Genomic DNA, 8,058 nt, shown 5'->3' on the forward strand with positions numbered 1-8,058 from the left:
CTTCTGGGTTTCTTATTACCATTTTCAAACAGATTTACTGCTTTTGTGACTTTAGTGGGAAAAAAATCGGCGTCCTGTCCTGGTTGTCATTTTGAAACAAGTTTATTTTCCAGGGAACAGCTGTGCGTCTTTGCAGATTGCCGAACGGGATAAATCACCGCAAAGCATCCGAGGATATGAAACTCATCTTCTCGTGGAAATTACCAGCTTCCAGCTTGTGTGTGTGTGTGTGTGTGTGTGTGTGTCTGTGTGTGTGTGTGTGTGTGTGTGTGTGTAGCCTATTCGTATGGTGGACTCTGTTCATATGGACTGATAAGAGTCCCACACACACACACACACACACACACTCTGATGGGACTCCTAATCCAAGCATTGATGGATTTTCACCGTCTGATTTTCAATAGATGTGTGCTGCATTAGAGATAAAACAAAGCATTGTATGGTTCATTTTTCTTGTGTGTGTGTGTGTGTGTGTGTGTGTGTGTGTGTGTGTGGTCTCATGTCACCGACGCTCCGCTACAGGGATCCAGTTGTGATTGACAGGTGGGACCTTTATCACCTTTTTTATTGTGAAAGCAGACGCTCTTTCCAAAGCCCGTCACTGTAGAGGACCGGCTCGTGTTCGGGGGGTTAAACAAACACTCGAGCGCCACCTTCACGTCTCCTTTTTCTTTTCCTTACCCCCCTCATCTCGTTTTCTCCCTCCCTTTGGGTGTATGTGGTTACCTTCTGAGCGACTGGCTGAAGTCTACACAGAGTGTGTGTGTGTGTGTGTGTGTGTGTGTCTAAAGAGTGAGGCGTGCCGTGACGGATTCATAGGCCTCTCACATATGCTGAAACAATCAAGGAGACGCCCACCGACTCAGATCCTCTCCTCTAATAAAAAAAACACCAGAGAGAAAATGACGAAGTCGGAGATGAAGGATGAGAGAACGAAAGTGACAGATGGAGAGTTGAAAGAAACGGTTGGAAAGAGCTGAAAGATGGAAGGGAGGTGTTCTTTCATTGTAAACTCCGGGGGGATTTTGGAGTCTTTGCGGTCCAGAGAAGACGCAGCAGAGGACACATGAAGAGACAACGGCGGCGTTTGGACGGCGATGTGAGAGATGAGGAAATGAGAGGAGGAGGGGAGCGACTGCGTGAGCGTGATTTAATGTGCCGCGTCTTTACGAGGCTGTAAGTCTTGTTTTTTCGGGGATGAAAGTGATCTTTAGTTTATGATACCCCCCCCCCCCCTTCCTGTCTTCTTCTTCCATCTTCATCCACTGGTGAATTATACGGTAAAGTATCTCCAGAAGATATTAAAAAATGGAGCTATGTTTTTCCTCTCACGGTCAATATTTCACATTATGTACGTTTTTAGTTTTTTTTCCTCCCCATTTATTATCGGAGAAGCAAACTATTTCAGTGTTTGTCCCCTGAGGCATTTCTTGATGTGACCTACAGGGAAACTTGCAGGCTTTGGACGCATTTATTCTCCTTCACTGAACTGAACATTGACTTATTTGTTGTAAATACTTTATTGAAGGACAAGTGGTCTGAAGCCCAGACTCAGTGGAACGGGAATCATTTGAATGATGTCAATGATTTGGTAAAACAAATTCTACAAGTTCTACTGGAGGGGTGGGTTGAACTGTCAGTACTTGGAACAACTGATATTGGTCATCGTCACCCGCTAACAGCTGCATGACATTGTTGTATTCACCTATCACAAGCGTTTATTTGGGAAGCAATGCAGCGCTGTCCGTGGTGCTGACGAAGAGCGAAGGAGACGGACGGACACAAGATGGTTTCTAAAGCCTCGATCCGGCAGGCGCTGGCCTTTTTCTAGCTGTTTTTAGACGGGCAAAAAGTTAGATTTTGACCTGTCAATCACCTTGTAGCCCCGCCCCTAAAGCGTCCCCTGCATTATGGTCTGTTTGACTCTAAATGACCATAATTTACTAAATGAACATCATGCTGTATTGAAGAAGACTTGAAACTAGAGATTGAGACATAAACTCATGTTTACAATGTTTACTGAGGGAATAAATCAAGAGAGAAATAAAGTCATTTATATAGACTTCTATACAACCAGAGGAGTCGCCCCCTGGTGGTCAGGAGAGAGAATGCAGCTTTAACATATGAAGCATAGACTTCTATACAACCAGAGGAGTCGCCCCATGGTGGTGAGTAGAGAGAATGCAGCTTCAACACATGAAGCATAGACTTCTATACAACCAGAGGAGTCGCCCCCTGGTGGTCAGGAGAGGTAATGCACTTTTTGCATCGCTTCACTCTGCAGAACTGGATGTTGCCGCCTGCTGTTTAGATAATGGAGATAAAACTTGTGACACAAAACAAATTTCTCTCTCTTTATGGCTCTCTGCCCTTATTGTCTCTGTCTTTATCCTCCATCCTCTCTACTCCTGCTTCCTGCTCTCTTGTTTCCTCCCCTTCTCTCTGTCTCCCCCCCTCTTATTCCCCCGCTCTCCTGTTTAATAAGGAGCGCTTGGTTTGAGGTGTCGGCCTCTTCGCCCTCCTCCCTCCACTGAGCCACATCCTCATTAAGGCAGGAAACACGCTGACGCACAACATCGCTTCACACTGTGGAACTTCAGCGGTTGCCTACTTTTGTTTTCACGGGCGTCTATATCATCTTGACCTTTTTTTTTACTTCTTCTTCTACCCCCCTGAATTCTATTCTATTGCTTTTCTTACTTCCTAACCTTTTCATTTCTCCGCGAGCGTTTGATTGGCTTTGTTTTGCAGGGAACTTTCTCGCTTTATTTGTGCTGACGAACCTTTTCAGATTTTCTCCTACTAAACAGCTTTCTTCTGCTTTTGGAGCTGTTTTCTGCCGTTCATTCTTTTGTCTCTCTCTCTCTCTCTCTCTCTCTCTCTCTCTCTCTCTCTCTCTCGTTTCATCTTCAGCGTTGCCAGCAGTGAGACTGATGTAGTGACGTGACAACCGGGAGCAAGAAGAAACTCCATAACCCTCAAATGACATGAAATCCACTCTACTGTAGCTGAAATATCTCTAAAACAACAGAGATTCAACTCAGCACTCATCTAAAAAAAAAACTGAATTTATACTTTTTAAAAGGCCAGCAAAATATGTGTTTTATGAGCTATGTTGTACAATTATGAACGATAACAGCTATATATATATATATATATATATATATATATATATATATATATATATATATATGAAATGATGTGAAAAAAATGATGATGATGATGATGAAATGATGAAATGATGAAATGATGATATATATATATATATATATATATATATATATATATATATAATGTAAATAATCCAGCATCTTTCACATCATTTTATATTTAGTTTCAGACTCTTTCTCCACCTTCATACATCCGATTTAGACACTTTTGTTGACACCTTTTTATTCTTTAGTTGCAGAACCACTAGAAGTAACTTTAAGATTCAGGGTTAAACTTTAGCAAGAACGCCAACATCTGGGTTTGGGATAACACTGGATTACATTCAATTACGTTTCTAGAGAAAGAAAAGACAGATTGCGGTGAGTTGGTCTCTGGTTTGTTGTTTTTTTTGTCGGGGGGATGAATCCCGATCTTCGTCTCTCTCTCACCGATCCCTCCGGTCACGGCAGCTTTGACATTGAGAGAAAGTCCATGTGGTGTTTCAGATAAGCACAACGTTATTTTCTCTCAGGAACACAACATCCCAGATCACTCACTCCGCCTCTGACACACACACACACACACACACACACACACACACACACACACACACACACACACACACACACACGCTGACTTGCATTACTTTCCTGAAGACTTACCCTAACCCTAAAACTAACTTTACCCTAACATGTAATAAGTTATGTTATGGGAGCGTCCCCATAAGGTAGTTGAGTCCCCACAAGACCTGTAAAACATACCTGTTCACACACACAGCCAGGTCTTGCAGTGTTTGAGCTTTAGATGAAGCTTTACTTGCTTGTTGTTGTAAATGTGGTTCAGCTGATTCAGAACAGCGACCTCTCAGAAGAGTCTTTCGCTACAGTAAACCGCCTCGTTCTCTCTGCAGCCTGATGAAGAAATTATTACACTTCATAAACAGCCGGTGTGAATCAACTACTGATTTGTTTCAGCGGTACGGGAACCATCCAACACCTCAACGACGACGACGGCGGCAAAGTTGGCAGACACTGAACGGTGTCTTTGAAGGGTCTGTGCCTTTAATTATTAAGAGATATTTTTGTTCTGGGTATACACACATATATCATATTCCGGTTCTGAAAAGTGAAGCTGACGTGTCTTAAAGCTGCATTCTCTCTCCTGACCACCAGGGAGCGACTCCTCTGGTTGTATAGAAGTATATGCGTCATGTGTTGAAGTTGCATTCTCTCTCCTGAACACCAGGGAGCGACTCCTCTGGTTGTATAGAAGTATATGCTTCATGTGTTAAAGTTGCATTCTCTCTCCTGAACACCAGGGAGCGACTCCTCTGGTTGTATAGAGGTATATATTCCTCATGTGTTAAAGTTGCATTCTCTCTCCTGGCCACCAGGGGGCGGCTCTGGTTGTATAGAAGTCTATACTTCATATGTTGATGAGAAAGTGTCTTAAAGCAGCATTCTCCCGACTGACCACCAGGGGGTGACTCCTCTGGTTGCAAAGAAGTCTATTTAAATGACTCTACTTCTCTCTTGATTCATTCCCTCAGTAAACATTGTAAACATGAGTTTATGTCTCAATCGTTTCAAGTCTTCTTCAACAGACCATAAAGCAAGGTGTGTATATAAATATACATATATATATATATTATTGCATATTATGTAATATTATATACACACTAATTTGTAAAGGCCCTTTTGGCGGCATTAGCAGTAGCTAAACATGCTGTGATAAACTGCATTGGATAATTGTTTTGCAATTCTCTATGTATATGCATTTGTTCCGACTAAATAAAGAAATGTTTTTACATTTTCCAAAACTATTCAGCGGGTGGACTTGTCACAGACTTGGCTCAGACCCGGGGGTGAAGTTAGTGAAAAAGATAATCCATGAAAACGTGTTTTACGTGATGAAGAGGAGAGAAATGAAATATTTTGCAGCTGTGAAGAGGCTTATAAAAAAAAGTCAAGAATCAAGACATCAAAGGACGGTGAAGCTGATGGTTCAGTTCCGGAAGACGGAAATTGGATTAACCAGAGGAAGAAGAGAGAGAAAAAGAAGAAGAACCTTAAAATGCTTTGTTTTATCTCTAATGCAGAAAAAATCTATTGAAAATCAGACTGTGAAAATCCATCTATGCTTGGATTAGTCGCATCAGAGTGTGTGTGGGACTCCTATCAGTCCATTAGAACAGAGTCCACCATACGGACAGGCTACACACACACACACACACACACACACACACACACACACACACACACACACACACACACACACACACACAGTTAATGAACCGCCTGATTTGTGTCACCCTACGTCTGTTGTCTGTGTGTGTGTGTGTGTGTGTGTGTGTGTGTGTGTGTGTGTGTGTGTGTGTGTGTGTGTGTGTGTGTGTGTGTGTGTATGAGTCGGTGTGTGTGACCTCTTGTCGCATGTGCAGCTTTTATGGACCCAATTTATCGTCGTTGGTCTACAAAGTGAATATTAATAGATTTATAGCCGAGGAAACTTTGCCATCCATCTAAACTACGAGAGAGATGTAATCGGTCAGGAGGACAGAGTGTGTGAGGACAGACGGGTCGGCTGGATATAGTTTACTGATCTGTACACACCACCAGACATTTAATCCAGATCCGCATCACGGCAGGTCGGGAATTGGTCATCAAATGCAATCTATTGTTTCGTGTACAGGGACGTAAATTGTTTGTTTTTGTGTGTGTCGCTCAGCAAGAAAATAAAGCCAAAGGTCATTATTTAAATTGTTTTTAATGAATCTAAGTCAATTAAGATCTTTATTTGTGTTGGAGACACAAATTTAACGCATCCGCATACATTATAATATCCCAAAAAATGACTCTTGGTTAGCGGGAGGGTCCAGCAAACAAACTTTCAACAAGAAAGCGATGTGTCGACACAATTTTGTGGTTTTATGGTAGAGGTTTTCCTAATCTTCCGGGCCGCTTGCCTAAACCTAATTAAGTGGTTTTGTTGCCTCAACCTAACTGTACCTGGTTGTGTTGCCTCAACTGAACTGTACCTGGTTTTGTTGCCTCAACCTAACGGTGTGTGGTTTTGTTCCCTCAACCTAACTATACCTGGTTGCCTCAACCTAACTAAACCTGTTTTTTTGCCTCTACTAAACTAAACCTGGTTTTGTTGCCTCAACTAAACTATACCTGGTGTTGTTGCCTCAACTTAACTATAACTGGTTTTGTTGCCTCAACTAAACTATACCTGGTTTTGTTGCCTCAACTTAACTGTACGTGGTTTTGTTGGCTCAACTAAACTATACCTGGTTTTGTTGCCTCAACTAAACTATACCTGGTTTTGTTGCCTCAACTTAACTGTATGTGGTTTTGTTGCCTCAACTTAACTGTACGTGGTTTTGTTGCCTCAACCTAACTATACCTGGTTTTGTTGCCTCAACTTAACTGTACGTGGTTTTGTTGGCTCAACTAAACTATACCTGGTTTTGTTGCCTCAACCTAACTATACCTGGTTTTGTTGCCTCAACTAAACTATACCTGGTTTTGTTGCCTCAACTTAATGGTACGTGGTTTTGTTGCCTCAACCTAACTATACCTGGTTTTGTTGCCTCAACTAAACTATACCTGCTTGTTTTGCCTCAACTTAACTGTATGTGGTTTTGTTGGCTCAACCTAACTTTGCCAGGTTTTGTTGGCTCAACCTAACTTTGCCAGGTTTTGTTGGCTCAACCTAACTTTGCCAGGTTTTGTTGCCTCAACCTAACTGTACCTATTAAGCCACGCCTTGTGTTTTTCCTCAACCTAACTAAGTGATTGTGCTATCGTTAAGTGATCAGCTGTCAGCGCCAAGCATTTATTCTTAGTAGAAGAGACGTCTTTTGTTTCCTGTGGTGTCATCAAGTCGCTACATTTTTCTTCTTCTTTTTCTGCAAGAGATGAAACCTTTCTGGCCATGTTGCTGCCAACAAATGACTTGATCTCAAAGTGTCGCTGTGATTCAGTGAGGTTGACGCCAGTTTCCTTCAGCTGAGCGTCCAAAACGGGAGCAGCTTGTTCATTCTGCATAGCCTCCAACTACCGGCTCTAATTGGGGGTTTGCTGTAGTCATTTGGCCTAATGGGGGTCTCCCAGAATGTCTCTGGCTGTTGTGTGTGTGTGTGTGTAGATATCAATTGCAGGAGACAAGCTGGTTCCCACTGTGTTAACAGCATCACAGGCTTACCCTCCAAATGCCTGCCTCCGCCATCTCTAACAAGCAAGTAAGTGTGTGGTGAGTGTGTGTGTGTGTGTGTGTGTGTGTGTGTGTGTGTGTGTGTGTGTGTGTGTGTTTCCCGGGCGTTGAGGTGGTAGTTGGCTCATCACTAAAAACTCGGGAGGACTTGTGACAATTTATGTGTGTGCGCGCCAGAGGTCCGCGGGCCCCATTAGCTGTATTTTATTTTAATAGAGAACCTAATTGATTGAAGGTTGTTGGAAGGATAATGCTGTTCTTTTTTTTTAACTGTGTCTCCTGCTCCATCTTAAATGAATCCAGTACTTTAGGCCCGGCCTGCTAAAAGCATGAATACAAAACGATTTGTTTTGGCGAAGCTCTGTGCCAGTGTTTTGAAAAGAGGGAAGGAGGAAGGGAATACAAGATGAGAGGAACAGTAAAGGGGGGAAATGTAAAAAAAAAGTTCTCGCAAAGTCTCGCAAACAGAAGCACGGCTTTAAATGACTCTCTAACGCAGCCAATCACAGTGCTGCGTACTGTACAGGGAAAGTTTGCATACGATCGTCTCCCACACGGACAGACATGACTAATCACGCCTCCTGCATCGCGGCTATAAACACACGGCAGCCAGACAGTACAGAAGCTTTATGGCGTTCCATGCCGGATGCGTAAGTCATGCACAACCACATCAGCCGGAGAGTTCATCTA

Source organism: Taurulus bubalis (assembly GCF_910589615.1).
Source record: "Taurulus bubalis genome assembly, chromosome: 10".
Lineage (NCBI taxonomy): Eukaryota > Metazoa > Chordata > Actinopteri > Perciformes > Cottidae > Taurulus > Taurulus bubalis.